We start from the raw sequence: 17,434 nt of genomic DNA, 5'->3' as shown, positions 1-17,434 counted from the left end.
TAGATATTTCCATGTTTATACAGGTGGAGGTGTAGACATTTCCATGTTTATACAGATGACTGAGAAGATATTTTCATGTTATCACAGATGGCGGTGTGGATATTTCCATGTTTATAGAGATGGCTGTGTAGATATTTCCATGTTTATACAGATGGCAGTGTAGATATTTCCATGTTTATACAGATAGTGGGGTAGATATTTCCATGTTTATACAGATGACTGTGTAGGTATTTGCATGTTTATACAGATGGCGGTGTAGTTGTTTCCACGTTTATACAGATAGCCATGTAGATAGTTCCACGTTTATACAGATAGCGGTGTAGGCATTTCCATGTTTATAGAGATAGCGGTGTAGATATTTCCATATTTATACAGATAGCGGTGTAGATATTTCCATGTTTTTACAGATAGTGATGTAGATATTTCCACGTTTATACAGATGACTGTGTAGTTATATCCATGATTATGCAGATGGCATTGTAGGCATTTCCATGTTTATACACATAGCCATGTGGTTATTTCCATGTTTAAACAGATAGCGATGGAGACATTTCAATTTTTATAGAGATAGCGGTGGAGATATTTCAATGTTTATACACATAGCGGTGTAGATATTGCCATGTTTACAGAGATAGCGCTGTAGATATTTCCATATTTGTTCAGATTGCGGTGTAGATATTTCCATCTTACCACAGATAGCGGTGTACATATTTCCATGTTTACACAGCTGTGTATATATTTCCATGTTTCCACAGATAGTGTTCTAGATATTTCCATGTTTATACAGATAGCGGTGTAGATATTTACATGTTTATAAAGATAGCCATGTATATATTTCCATGTTTATAGGGATAGCGGTGTAGATATTTCCATGTATATACAGATAGCGGTGGAGATATTTCCATGTTTACAGAGATAGCAGTGTAGATATTTCCATATTTATTCAGACAGCGGTATAGATGTTTCCATGTCTATACAGATAGCGGTGTAGATATTTCCATGTTTATTCAGACAGCGGTGTAGATATTTCCATGTTTATACAGATAGCGGTGTAGACAATTCCATGTTTATAGAGATAGCGGTGTAGATATTTCCATATTTATACAGATAGCGGTGTAGATATTTCCATGTTTATGCAGATAGCGGTGTAGATATTTCCATGTTTATACAGGTTGCGGTGTAGGTATTTCCATGTTTATATAGACAGCGGTGTACATATTTCCATGTTTATACACATGACTGTGTAGATATTTCCATGTTTATACAGACGGAGGTGTACTTATTTCCATGTTTATACACATGACTGGGTAGATATTTCCATGTTTTTACAGATCGAGGTGTTGATATTTCAATGCTTATACAGATAGTGGAGTAGAAATGTCCATGTTTATAGACATGGCTTTGTATATATTTCCAAGGTTATACAGATGGCAGTGTAGATATTTCCATGTTTACACAGATAGTGGTGTAGATATTTCCATGTTTATACAGATGACTTTGTAGGTATTTCCATGTTTACACAGATGGCGGTGTAGATATTTCCATGTTTATAGAGATAGCCATGTAGATATTTCCATGTTTATACAGATAGCGGTGTAGCCATTTCCATGTTTATAGAGATAGCGGTGTAGGTATTTCCATATGTATACAGATATCGGTGTAAATACTTCCATGTTTATACAGATAGCGGTGTAGATATTTCCATGATTATTCAGATAGCGGTGTAGACAATTCCATGTATATAGAGATAGCGGTGTAGGTATTTCCATGTTTATACAGATGGCAGTGTAGGTATTTTCATGTTTATGCAGATGGAGGTGTAGATATTTCCATGTTTATACAGATGACTGTGTAGATATTTCCATGTTTTTACAGATGGCGGTGTTGATATTTCCATGTTTATACAGATAGCGGTGTGGCTATTTCCATGTTTATACGGATAGCGGTGTAGATGTTTCCAGGTTTATAGAGATGGCTGTGTTGATATTTCCATGTTTATGCACATGGCTTTGTAGTTACTTCCATGTTTATACAGATGGCTGTGTAGGTTTTCCATGTTTATACTGATAATGGTGTAGATATTTCCACATTTATACAGAAGACTGTGTAGGTATTTCCATGTTTATACGGATGGCAGTGCATACCTTTCCATATTTATAGACATAGCCATGTGGATATTTCCATGTTTATACAGATAACGGTGTAGACATTTCGATGTTTATAGAGATAGCGGTTTAGATATTTCCATATTTATACAGAGAGCGATGTAGATATTTCCATTTTTATACAGATAGCGGTGTAGATATTTCCATGTTTATACAGATAGAGGTGTACATATTTCCATGTTTATACAGATAGCGGTGTACATATTTCCACATTTATACAGATTGCGGTGTAGGTATTTCCATGTTTATATACATAGCGGTGTAGTTATTTCCATGTTTATACACATGACAGTGTAGATATTTCCATGTTTATACAGATGGAGGTGTAGATATTTCCATGTTTATACAGATGACTGTGTAGATATTTCCATGTTTCTACAGATGGCAGTGTTGTCATTTCCATGTTTAAACAGATAGCGGTGAGGCTATTTCCAAGTTTATACAGATAGTTGTGTAGATATTTCCATGTTTATAGGGATGGCTGTGTAGCTATTTCCATGTTTATGCAGATGGCTCTGTAGATAATTCCATGTTTATTCAGATGGCAGTGTAGTTATTTCCATGTTTATACAGATATTGTTGTAGATATTTCCACGTTTATACAGATGACTGTGTAGGTATTTCGAAGTTTATACAGATGGCGGTGTAGACATTTCCATGTTTATAGACATAGCCATGTGGATATTTGCATGTTTATACAGATAGCAGTGTAGACACTTTGATGATTATAGAGATAGCGGTGTAGATATTTCTTTATTTATACAGATAGCAGTGTATATATCTTCATGTTTATACAGATAACGGTGTAGATATCTCCATGTTTATACAGATAGCGGTGTAGATATTTCCATGTTTATACAGATAGCGGTGTAGATATTTCCATGTTTACAGAGATAGCGCTGTAGATATTTCCATATTTGCACAGATTGCGGTGTAGATATTTCCAGCTTTACACAGACAGCGGAGTACATTTTTCCATGTTTACCCAGATAGTTGTGTAGATATTTCCATGTTAACAAAGATAGTGTTGTAGATATTTCCATGTTTATGCAGATAGCGGTGTAGATATTCCTATGTTTATAAACATATCTGTGTAGATATTTCCATGTTTATAGAGATACCGGTGGAGATATTTCCATGTTTATACAGATAGCGATGTAGATAATTCCATGTTTATACAGATAGCGGTGTAGGTATTTCCATGTTTATACAGATAGCGTTGTAGATATTTCCATGTTTATACAGATAGCGGTGTAGATTTTTCCATGTTTATACAGGTAGCGTTGGAGATATTTCCATGTTTATACAGATAGCGGTGGAGATATTTCCATATTTATACAGATAGCGGTGTAGGCATTTCCATGTATATAGAGATAGAGGTGTAGATATTTCCATGTTTATACAGATGGCAGTGTAGGTTTTCCATGTTTATACTGATAGTAGTGTAGATATTTCCACATTTATACAGATGACTTTGTAGGTATTTCCATGTTTATACAGATGGCAGTGCAGACATTTCCATGTTTATAGACATAGCCATGTGGATATTTCCATGTTTATACAGGTAACGGTGTAGACATTTCGATGTTTATAGAGATAGCGGTGTAGATATTTCCATATTTATACAGATAGCGGTGTAGATATTTCCATGTTTTTACAGATAGCGGTGTAGATATTTCCATGTTTATGTAGATAGCGGTGCAGTTATTTCCAAGATTATAAAGATTGTGGTGTAGGTATTTCCAAGTTTATAGAGATAGCGGTGTACATATTTCCATGTTTATACAGACGGCTGTGTGGATATATCCATGTCTATAGAGATGGCAGTGTAGATATTCCCATGTTTATACAGATGGAGGTGTAGACGTTTCCATGTTTATACAGATGACTGAGAAGATATTTTCATGTTTTCACAGATGGCGGTGTAGATATTTCCATGTTTATAAAGAAGGCTGTGTAGATATTTCCATGTTTATACAGATGGCAGTGTCTATATTTCCATGTTTATACCGATAGTCGTGTAGATATTTCCATGTTTATAGAGATGGCTGTGTAGATATTTCCATGTTTATACAGATGGCTGTGTAGATACTTCCATGTTTATACAGATGGCAGTGTAGATATTTCCATGTTTATACAGATAGCGGTGTAGATATTTCCACGTTTATACAGGTGACTGTGTAGTTATATCTATGATTATACAGATGGCAGTTTAGGCATTTTCATGTTTATACACATAGCCATGTGTATAATTCCATGTATATACAGATAGAGATGTAGACATTTCGATTTTTATAGAAATAGCGGTGGAGATATTTCAATGTTTATACATATAGCAGTGTAGATATTGCCATGTTTAGAGAGATAGCGCTGTAGATATTTCCGTATTTGCTCAGATTGCGGTGTAGATATTTCCATCTTACCACAGATAGCGGAGTACATATTTCCATGTTTACACAGCTGTGTAGATATTTCCATGTTTACACAGATAGTGTTGTAGGTATTTCCATGTTTATACAGATAGCGGTGTAGATATTTCTCTTTTTATAAAGATAGCCGTGTAGATATATCCATGTTTATAGAGATAGCGGTGTAGATATTTCCATGTTTATACAGATAGCGGTGGAGATATTTCCATATTTATACAGATAGCGGTGGAGATATTTCCATGTTTATAGAGATAGCGGTGTAGATATTTCCATGTTTATACAGATGGCTGTGTTGATATTTCCATGTGTATTCACATGGCGGTGTAGATATTTCCATGTTTATACAGATAGTGGTGTAGATATTTCCATGTTTATAGGGATGGCTGTGTAGATATTTCCATGTTTACACAGATGGCAGTGTACGTATTTCCATGTTTATACAGATAGTGGTGTGGATATTTGCATGTTTATGCAGATGACTCTGTAGTTGTTTCCATTTTTATACAGATTGCGGTGTTGATATTTCCATGTTTATAGAGATAGCCATGTAGATATTTCCATCTTTATACAGCTAGCGCTGTAGACATTTCCATGTTTATAGAAATAGCTGTGTAGATATTTCCATGTTTATACAGACTGCGGTGTAGGTATTTCCATGTTTATATAGATAGCGGTGTAGATATTTCCATGTTTATGAACATGGAGGTGTAGATATTTCCATGTTTATACAGATGACTGTGAAGGTGTTTCCATGTTTTCACAGATTGTGGTGTAGATATTTCCATGTATATACAGATAGCGGTGTGGTTATTTCCACGTTTATACAGATAGCAGTGTAGATATTTCTACGTTTATAGAGATGTCTGTGTAGATATTTCCATGTTTATACAGACCACAGTGTAGATATTTCCATGTTTATACAGGTAGTTGTGTAGATATTTCCATGTTTATACAGATGACTGTGTAGGTATTTCCATGTTTATACAGATGGCGGTGTAGATATTTCCATGTTTTTAGACATAGCTGTGTAGATATTTCCATGTTTATACAGATAGCGGTGTAGACATTTCCATGTTTATAGAGATAGCGTTGTAGATATTTCCATAGTTATACAGATAGCGGTGTAGATATTTCCATGTTTATACTGATTGCGGTGTTGATATTTCCATGTTTATGCAGATAGTGGTGTAGATATTTCCATGTTTATACAGATAGCGGTATAGACAATTCCATGTATATAGACATAGCGGTGTAGATATTTCCATATTTATACAGATAGCGGTGTCACTATTTCCATGTTTATACAGATAGCGGTTTAGATATTTCCATGTTTACAGATAGCGGTATAGATTTTTGCATGTTTATACAGGTTGCGATGTAGGTATTTCCATGTTTATGTAGATTGCGGTGTAGATATTTCCATGTTTATACAGATGGCAGTGTAGATATTTCCATGTTTATACAGATGGATGTGTAGATATTTCCATGTTTATACAGATGACTCTAGATATTTTCATGTTTTTACGGATGGCGGTGTTGATATTTCCATGTTTATAGAGATATTGGTGTAGATATTTCCATGTTCATACAAATGGCTGTGTAGATATTTCCATGTTTATGCAGATGGCTTTGTACATACTTCCATGTTTATACAGATGGCTGTGTAGATTTTCCATGTTTATACAGATAGTGGTGTAGATATTTCCACGTTTATACTGACGACTCTGTAGGTATTTCCATGTTTATACAGATGGCAGTGTAGACATTTCCATGTTTATAGACATAGCCATGTGGACATTTTCATGTTTATAGAGATAACGGTGTAGAAATTTCCATATTTATACAGATAGCGGTGTAGACATTTGCATGTTTATACAGATAGCGGTGCAGATATTTCCATGTTTATACGGATAGTGGTGTAGATATTTCCATGTTTACATAGATGGCGCTGTAGTTATTTCCGTATTTGCACAGATTGCGGTGTAGATATTTCCATCTTTATACAGATAGCGATGGAGATATTTACATGTTTATAAAGCTAGCGTTGTAGGTATTTCCATGTTTATACAGATAGCGGTGTAGATATTTACATGTTTATACAGATAGCGGTGTAGATATTTCCATGTTTATACACATAGCGGTGGAGGTATTTCCATGTGTGTACACATAGCGGTGGAGATTTTTCCATGTTTACAGAGATGACATTTTAGGTATTTCCATGTTTATGCAGATAGCGGTGTGGCTATTTACATGTTCATACAGATAGCGGTGTAGATATTTCCATGTTTATAGAGTTGGCTGTGTAGATATTTACATGATTATGCAGATGGCAGTGTAGATATTTCCATGTTTATTCAGATAGCGGTATAGATTTTTCCATGTTTGTACAGGTTGCGGTGTAGGTATTTCCATGTTTATGTAGATTGCGGTGTAGATATTTCCATGTTTATACAGATGGCAGTGTAGACATTTCCATGTTTATACAGATGGATGTGTAGATATTTCCTTGTTTATACAGATGACTCCAGATATTTTCATGTTTTTACAGATGGCGGTGTTGATATTTCCATGTTTATAGAGATATCGGTGTAGATATTTCCATGTTCATACAGATGGCTGTGTAGACATTTCCATGTTTATGCAGATGGCTTTGTAGATACTTCCATGTTTATACAGATAGCGGTGTGGCTATTTCCATGTTTATACAGATAGCGGTGTAGATGTTTCCAGGTTTATAGAGATGGCTGTGTAGATATTTCCATGTTTATGCATATGGGTTTGTAGTTACTTCCATGTTTATACAGATGGCAGTGTAGGTTTTCCATGTTTATACTGATAGTGGTGTAGATATTTCCACATTTATACGGAAGACTGTGAAGGTATTTCCATGTTTATACGGATGGCAGTGCAGACCTTTCCATGTTTATAGACATAGCCATGTGGATATTTCCATGTTTATACAGATAGCGGTTTAGACATTTCGATGTTTATAGAGATAGCGGTTTAGATATTTCCATATTTATACAGATAGCGGTGTAGATATTTCCATGTTTATACAGATGGCGGTGTAGATATTTCCATGTTTATACAGATAGCGGTGTACATATTTCCATGTTTATACAGATACCGGTGTACATATTTCCACATTTATACAGATTGCGGTTTAGGTTTTTCCAGGTTTATAGAGATAGCGGTGTAGATATTTAAATGTTTATACAGACGGCTGTGTAGATATTTCCATCTCTATAGAGATGGCAGTGTAGATATTTCCATGTTTATACAGGTGGAGGTGTAGACATTTCCATGTTTATACAGATAGTGGTGTAGATATTTCCATGTTTATACAGATGGCTGTGTAGGTATTTGCATGTTTATACAGATGGCGGTGTAGTTATTTCCACGTTTATAGAGATAGCCATGTAGATAGTTCCACGTTTATACAGATAGCGGTGTAGGCATTTCCATGTTTATAGAGATAGCGGTGTAGATATTTCCATATTTATACAGATAGCGTTGTAGATATTTCCATGTTTTTACAGATAGTGATGTAGATATTTCCACGTTTATACAGATGACTGTGTAGTTATATCCATGATTATGCAGATGGCATTGTAGGCATTTCCATGTTTATACATATAGCCATGTGGTTATTTCCATGTTTAAACAGATAGCGATGGAGACATTTCGATTTTTATAGAGATAGCGGTGGAGATATTTCAATGTTTATACACATAGCGGTGTAGATATTGCCATGTTTACAGAGATAGCGCTGTAGATATTTCCGTATTTGTTCAGATTGCGGTGTAGATATTTCCATCTTACCACAGATAGCGGTGTACATATTTCCATGTTTACACAGCTGTGTATATATTTCCATGTTTCCACAGATAGTGTTCTAGATATTTCCATGTTTATACAGATAGCGGTGTAGATATTTACATGTTTATAAAGATAGCCATGTATATATTTCCATGTTTATAGGGATAGCGGTGTAGATATTTCCATGTATAGACAGATAGCGGTGGAGATATTTCCATGTTTACAGAGATAGCAGTGTAGATATTTCCATATTTATTCAGACAGCGGTATTGATGTTTCCATGTCTATACAGATAGCGGTGTAGATATTTCCATGTTTATTCAGACAGCGGTGTAGATATTTCCATGTTTATACAGATAGCGGTGTAGACAATTCCATGTTTATAGAGATAGCGGTGTAGGTATTTCCTTATTTATACAGATAGCGGTGTAGATATTTCCATGTTTATGCAGATAGCGGTGTAGATATTTCCATGTTTATACAGGTTGCAGTGTAGGTATTTCCATGTTTATATAGACAGCGGTGTAGATATTTCCATGTTTACTGGGATAGCGGTGTATATATTTCCATATTTGCACAGACAGCGGTGTAGATATTCCCATCTTTACACAGATAGCGGTGTACATATTTCCATGTTTACACAGATAGCTGTGTAGATATTTCCATGTTTACACAGATAGCGTTGTAGATATTTCTATGTTTATACAGATAGTGGTGTAGATAATTCCAGGTTTATTCAGATGACTGTGTAGGTATTTCCATGTTTATACAGATGACTGTGAAGGTATTTCCCTGTTTATACAGATGGCGGTGTAGATATTTCCATGTTTATAGAGATAGCCATGTAGATATTTCCATGTTTACACAGATAGCGGTGGAGACATTTCCATGTTTACAGAGATAGCGGTGTACATATTTCCATATTTATTCAGACAGCGGTGTAGATATTTCCATGTCTATACAGATAGCAGTGTAGATATTTCCATGTTTATTCAGACAGCGGTGTAGATTTTCCATGTTTATACAGATAGCAGTGTAGACAATTCCATCTGTATAGAGCTAGCGGTGTAGATATTTCTATATTTTTACAGATAGCGTTGTAGATATTTCCATGTTTATACAGATAGAGGTGTAGATATTTCCATGTTTATACAGGTTGCAGTGTAGGAATTTCCATGTTTATATAGATAGCGGTGTAGATATTTCCATGTTTATACAGATGACAGTGTAGATATTTCCATGTTTATACAGACGGAGGTGTAGATATTTCCATGTTTTACACATGACTGTGTAGTTATTTCCATGTTTTTACAGATGGAGGTGTGGATATTTCAATGTTTATACAGATATGGTGTAGATATGTCCATGTTTATTGAGATGGCTGTGTAGATATTTCCATTTCTATACAGATGGCAGTGTAGATATTTCCATGTTTATACAGATTTTGGTGTAGATATTTCCATGTTTATACAGATGACTGTGTAGGTATTTCCATGTTTATACAGATGGCGCTGTAGTTATTTCCATGTTTATAGAGATAGCCATGTAGATATTTCCATGTTTATACAGATAGCGTTGTAGCCATTTTCGTGTTTATAGAGATAGCGGTGTAGATATTTCCATATTTATACAGATAGCAGTGTAGATATTTCCATGTTTATACAGATAGCGGTGTAGATATTTCCATGTTTATACAGATAGCGGTGTAGATCTTTCCATGTTTATTCAGAGAGCGGTGTAGACAATTCCATGTATATAGAGATAGCGGTGTAGATATTTCCATGTTTATACAGATGGCAGTGTAGGTTTTCCATGTTTATACTGATAGTAGTGTAGATATTTCCACATTTATACAGATGACTTTGTAGGTATTTCCATGTTTATACAGATGGCAGTGCAGTCATTTCCATGTTTATAGACATAGCCATGTGGATATTTCCATGTTTATACAGATAACGGTGTAGACATTTCGATGTTTATAGAGATAGCGGTGTAGATATTTCCATATTTATACAGATAGCGGTGTAGATATTTCCATGTTTATACAGATAGCGGTGTAGATATTTCCAAGTTTATACAGATAGCGGTGTACATATTTCCATGTTTATACAGAGAGCGGTGTACATATTTCCACGTTTATACAGATTGCGGTGTAGGTATTTCCATGTTTATATAGATAGTGGTGTAGTTTCTTCCATGTTTATACAGATGACAGTGTAGATAATTCCATGTTTATACAGAAGGAGGTGTAGACATTTCCATGTTTATACAGATGACTGAGAAGATATTTTCATGTTATCACAGATGGCGGTGTAGATATTTCCATGTTTATGGAGATGGCTGTGTAGATATTTCCATGTTTATACAGATGGCAGTGTAGATATTTCCAAGTTTATACAGATAGTGGTGTAGATATTTCCAGGTTTATACAGATGACTGTGTAGGTATTTGCATGTTTATACAGATGGCGGTGAAGTTATTTCCACGTTTATAGAGATAGCCATGTAGATAGTTCCACGTTTATACAGATAGCGGTGTAGGCATTTCCATGTTTATAGAGATAGCGGTGTAGATATTTCCATATTTATACAGATAGCGGTGTAGATATTTCCTTGTTTTTACAGATAGCGTTGGAGATATTTCAATGTTTATACAGATGGCAGTGTTAATATTTCCATGTTTATACATATAGCGGTGTGGTTATTTCCATGTTTATACAGATAGCGGTGTAGATATTTCCATGTTTATAGAGATGGCTGTGTAGATATTTCCATGTTTATACAGATGGCTTTGTAGATACTTCCATATTTATACAGATGACAGTGTAGATATTTCCATGATTATACAGATAGTGGTGTAGATAGTTCCACGTTTATACAGATGACTGTGTAGTTATATCTATGATTATGCCGATGGCAGTGTAGGCATTTCCATGTTTATACACATAGCCATGTGGTTATCTCCATGTTTATACAGATAGCGATGGAGACATTTCGATTTTTATAGAGATAGCAGTGGAGATATTTCAATGTTTATACACATAGCGGTGTAGATATTTCCATGTTTATGCAGATGACTTTGTAGATACTTCCATGTTTGTACAGATGGCTGCGTAGATTTTCCATGTTTATACAGATGGTGGTGTAGATATTTCCATGTTTATAGAGATAGCTGTGTACATATTTCCATGTTTATACAGATAGCGGTGTAGACATTTCGATGTTTATACAGATAGCGGTGTAGATATTTCCATGTTTATACAGATAGCGGTGTAGATATTTCCATGTTTACAGAGACGGCGCTGTAGATATTTCCGTATTTGCACAGATTGCGGTGTAGATATTTCCATCTTTATACAGATAGCGATGTAGATATTTCCATGTTTATAAAGATAGCGGTGTAGGTATTTCCATGTTTATACAGATAGTGGTGTAGATATTTCCATGTTTATACAGATAGCGGTGTAGGTATTTCCATGTTTATACACATAGCGGTGGAGGTATTTCCATTTTAAACACATAGCGGTGGAGATTTTTCCATGTTTATAGAGATATCGGTGTAGATATTTCCATGTTTATTTAGATAGCAGTGTGGATATTTCTATGTTTATACAGATAGCGGTGTAGATATTTCCATGTTTATAGAGTTGGCTGTGTAGATATTTACATGTTTATGCAGATGGCAGTGTAGATATTTCCATGTTTATACAGATAGTGGTGTAGATAATTCCAGGTTTATTCCGATGACTGTGTATGTATTTCCATGTTTATACAGATGGTAGTGTAGATATTTCCATGTTTATAGAAATAGCCATGTAGATATTTCCTTGTTTATACATATAGCGGTGTAGATATTTCCATGTTTATAGAGATACAGGTGTAGATATTTCCATATTTATACAGATAGCGGTGTCACTATTTCCATGTTTATACAGATAGCGGTGTAGATATTTCCATGTTTATACAGATAGCGGTGTAGATATTTCCATGTTTATACAGATCCTGGTGTAGATATTTCCATGTTTATACAGAGAGTTGTGTAGATATTTCCATGTTTATACAGATAGCGGTGTAGATATTTCCATGTTTACTGGGATAGCGGTGTATATATTTCCATATTTGCACAGACAGCGGTGTAGATATTCCTATCTTTACACAGATAGCGGTGTACATATTTCCATGTTTACACAGATAGCTGTGTAGATATTTCCATGTTTACAGAGATAGCGTTGTAGATATTTCTATGTTTATACAGATAGTGGTGTAGATAATTCCAGGTTTATTCAGATGACTGTGTAGGTATTTCCATGTTTATACAGATGACTGTGAAGGTATTTCCCTGTTTATACAGATGGCGGTGTAGATATTTCCATGTTTATAGAGATAGCCATGTAGATATTTCCATGTTTACACAGATAGCGGTGGAGACATTTCCATGTTTACAGAGATAGCGGTGTACATATTTCCATATTTATTCAGACAGCGGTGTAGATATTTCCATGTCTATACAGATAGCAGTGTAGATATTTCCATGTTTATTCAGACAGCGGTGTAGATTTTCCATGTTTATACAGATAGCAGTGTAGACAATTCCATCTGTATAGAGCTAGCGGTGTAGATATTTCTATATTTTTACAGATAGCGTTGTAGATATTTCCATGTTTATACAGATAGAGGTGTAGATATTTCCATGTTTATACAGGTTGCAGTGTAGGAATTTCCATGTTTATATAGATAGCGGTGTAGATATTTCCATGTTTATACAGATGACAGTGTAGATATTTCCATGTTTATACAGACGGAGGTGTAGATATTTCCATGTTTTACACATGACTGTGTAGTTATTTCCATGTTTTTACAGATGGAGGTGTGGATATTTCAATGTTTATACAGATATGGTGTAGATATGTCCATGTTTATTGAGATGGCTGTGTAGATATTTCCATTTCTATACAGATGGCAGTGTAGATATTTCCATGTTTATACAGATTTTGGTGTAGATATTTCCATGTTTATACAGATGACTGTGTAGGTATTTCCATGTTTATACAGATGGCGCTGTAGTTATTTCCATGTTTATAGAGATAGCCATGTAGATATTTCCATGTTTATACAGATAGCGTTGTAGCCATTTTCGTGTTTATAGAGATAGCGGTGTAGATATTTCCATATTTATACAGATAGCAGTGTAGATATTTCCATGTTTATACAGATAGCGGTGTAGATATTTCCATGTTTATACAGATAGCGGTGTAGATCTTTCCATGTTTATTCAGAGAGCGGTGTAGACAATTCCATGTATATAGAGATAGCGGTGTAGATATTTCCATGTTTATACAGATGGCAGTGTAGGTTTTCCATGTTTATACTGATAGTAGTGTAGATATTTCCACATTTATACAGATGACTTTGTAGGTATTTCCATGTTTATACAGATGGCAGTGCAGTCATTTCCATGTTTATAGACATAGCCATGTGGATATTTCCATGTTTATACAGATAACGGTGTAGACATTTCGATGTTTATAGAGATAGCGGTGTAGATATTTCCATATTTATACAGATAGCGGTGTAGATATTTCCATGTTTATACAGATAGCGGTGTAGATATTTCCAAGTTTATACAGATAGCGGTGTACATATTTCCATGTTTATACAGAGAGCGGTGTATATATTTCCACGTTTATACAGATTGCGGTGTAGGTATTTCCATGTTTATATAGATAGTGGTGTAGTTTCTTCCATGTTTATACAGATGACAGTGTAGATAATTCCATGTTTATACAGAAGGAGGTGTAGATATTTCCATGTTTATACAGATGTCTGTGTAGATATTTCCATGTTTTTACAGATGGCCGTGTTGACATTTCCATGTTTAAGCAGATAGCGGTGAGGCTATTTCCAAGTTTATACAGATAGTGGTGTAGATATTTCCATGTTTATAGGGATGGCTGTGTAGCTATTTCCATGTTTATGCAGATGGCTGTGTAGATACTTCCATGTTTATACAGATGGCAGTGTAGATATTTCCATGTTTATACAGATATTGGTGTAGATATTTCCACTTTTATACAGACGACTGTGTAGATGTTTCGAAGTTTACACAGATGACGGTGTAGACATTTCCATGTTTATAGAAATAGCCATGTAGATATTTCCATGTTTATACAGACTGCGGTGTTGGTATTTCCATGGTTATAGAGATAGCGGTGTAGATATTTCCATGTTTATACACATGGAGGTGTAGATATTACCATGTTTATACAGATGACTGTGAAGGTATTTTCATGTTTTCACAGATTGCGGTATAGATATTTCCATGTTTATGCAGATAGCTGTGTGGTTATTACCATGTTTATACAAATAGCTGTGTAGATATTTTCATTTTTATAGAGATGGCTGTGTAGATATTTCCAGGTTTATACAGACGGCAGTGTAGATATTTCCATGTTTATACAGATAGTTGTGTAGATATTTCCATGTTTATACAGATGACTGTCTAGGTATTTCCTTGTTTATATAGATGGCGGTGTAGATATTTCCATGTTTATAGAGATAGCTGTCTAGATATTTCCATGTTTATACAGATAGCGGTGTAGACATTTCCATATTTATAGAGATAGCAGTGTAGATATTTCCATATTTATACAGATAGCGGTGTAGATATTTCCATGTTTATACAGATAGCGGTGTAGATATTTCCTTGTTCATACAGATAGCAGAGTAGATATTTCCATGTTTATACAGATAGCGGTGTAGACAATTCCATGTATATAGAGATAGCGGTGTAGATATTTTCATATTTATACAGATAGCGGTGAAGATATTTCCATGTTTCTACAGATAGCGGTGTAGATTTTTCTATGTTTATACAGATTGCGTTGTAGATATTTCCAAGTTTATGTAGATAGCAGTGTAGATATTTCCATGTTTATACAGATGGCAGTGTAGATATTTCCATGTTTATACAGATGGAGGTTTAGATATTTCCATGTTTACACAGACGACTCTGTAGATATTTCCATGTTTTTTCAGATGGCGGTGTTGATATTTCCACGTTTATACAGATAGCGGTGTAGATATTTCCATGTTTATAGAGATGTCTGTGTAGATATTTCCATGTTTATGCAGATGTCTTTGTAGATACTTCCATGTTTATACAGATGGCTGTGTAGATTTTCCATGTTTATACAGATAGTTGTGTAGATATTTCCACGTTTACACAGATGAATGTGTAGGTATTTCCATGTTTATACAGATGGAAGTGTAGACATTTCCATGTTTATACACATGGCCATGTGGATATTTTCATGTTTATACAGATAGCGGTGTAGACATTTCCATGTTTACACAGAGAGCGGTGTAGATATGTCCATGTTTATAGAGTTGGCTGAGTAGATATTTCCATGTTTATGCAGATGGCAGTGTAGATATTTCCATGTTTATACAGATAGTTGTGTAGATATTTCCAGGTTTATTCAGATGACTGTCTATATATTTCCGTGTTTATACAAATGGCGGTGTAGATATTTCCATGTTTACAGAGAAAGCGGTGTAGATATTTCCATATTTATACAGATAGCGGTGTAGATATTTCCATGTTTATACAGATATCGGTGTCGATATTTCCATGTTTATACAGATCCTGGTGTAGATATTTCCAGGTTTATACAGAGAGTGGTGTAGATATTTCCACCTTTATACAGATAGCGGTGTGGATATTTCCATGTTTACTGGGATAGCGTATATATTTCCATATTTGCACAGACTGCGGTGTAGATATTCCCATCTTTACACAGATAGCAGTGTACATATTTCCATGTTTACACAGATAGCCGTGTAGATATTCCCATGTTTACACAGATAGCGTTGTAGATATTTCCATGTTTATACAAATAGTGGTGTAGATATTTCCATGTTTTTACAGATGACTGTGTAGGTATTTCCATGTTTATAGAGATAGCCATGTAGATATTTCCATGTTTATACAGATAGCGGTGTAGACATTTCCATGTTTACTGAGATAGCGGTGTAGATATTTCCATATTTATTCAGACAGCGGTGTAGATATTTCCATGTCTATACAGATAGTGGTGTAGATATTTCCATGTTTATTCAGACAGCGTTTAGATATTTTCATGTTTATACAGATAGTGGTGTAGACAGTTCCATGTGTATAGAGATAGCGGTGTAGATATTTCCATATTTATTCAGATAGCGGTGTAGATATTTCCATGTTTATACAGATAGCGGTGTAGATATTTCCATGTTTATACAGATTGTGGTGTAGGTATTTCCATGTTTATATAGATAGCGGTGTAGATAATTCCATGTTTATACAGATGACAGTGTAGATATTTCCATGTTTATACAGACGGAAGTGTAGTTATTTCCATGTTTATACACATGACTGTGTAGATATTTCCATGTTTTTACAGATGGTGGTATTGATATTTCCATGTTTATACAGATAGAGGTGTAGACAATTCCATGTATACAGAGATAGCGGTGTAGATATTTACATATTTATATAGATAGCTTTGTAGATATTTCCATGTTTATACAGATAGTGGTGTAGATATTTCCATGTTTATACAGATTGCGGTGTAGGTATTTCCATGTTTATATAGATAGCTGTGTAGATATTTCCATGTTTATACAGATGAAAGTGTATATATTTCCATCTTTATGCAGATGAAGGTGTAGATATTTCCATGTTTATACACATGACTGTGTAGATATTTCCATGTTTTTAGAGTTGGTGGTGTTGATATTTCAATGTTTATACAGATAGTGGTGTAGATATGTCCATGTTTATAGAGATGGCTGTGTAGATATTTCCGTGTTTGAACAGATGGCACTGTAGGTATTTCCATGTTTATACAGATAGTGGTGTAGATATTTCCATGTTTATACAGATGACTGTGTAGGTATTTCCATATTTATACAGATGGCGGTGTAGATATTTCCATGTTTAAACAGATGACTGTGTAGGTATTTCCATATTTATACAGATGGCGGT

The sequence above is a fragment of the Pan paniscus genome, chromosome 5 (genome assembly GCF_029289425.2).
Source record: "Pan paniscus chromosome 5, NHGRI_mPanPan1-v2.0_pri, whole genome shotgun sequence".
NCBI classification, from domain to species: Eukaryota; Metazoa; Chordata; class Mammalia; order Primates; family Hominidae; genus Pan; species Pan paniscus.
Note: the sequence above shows the minus strand (reverse complement) of the source record.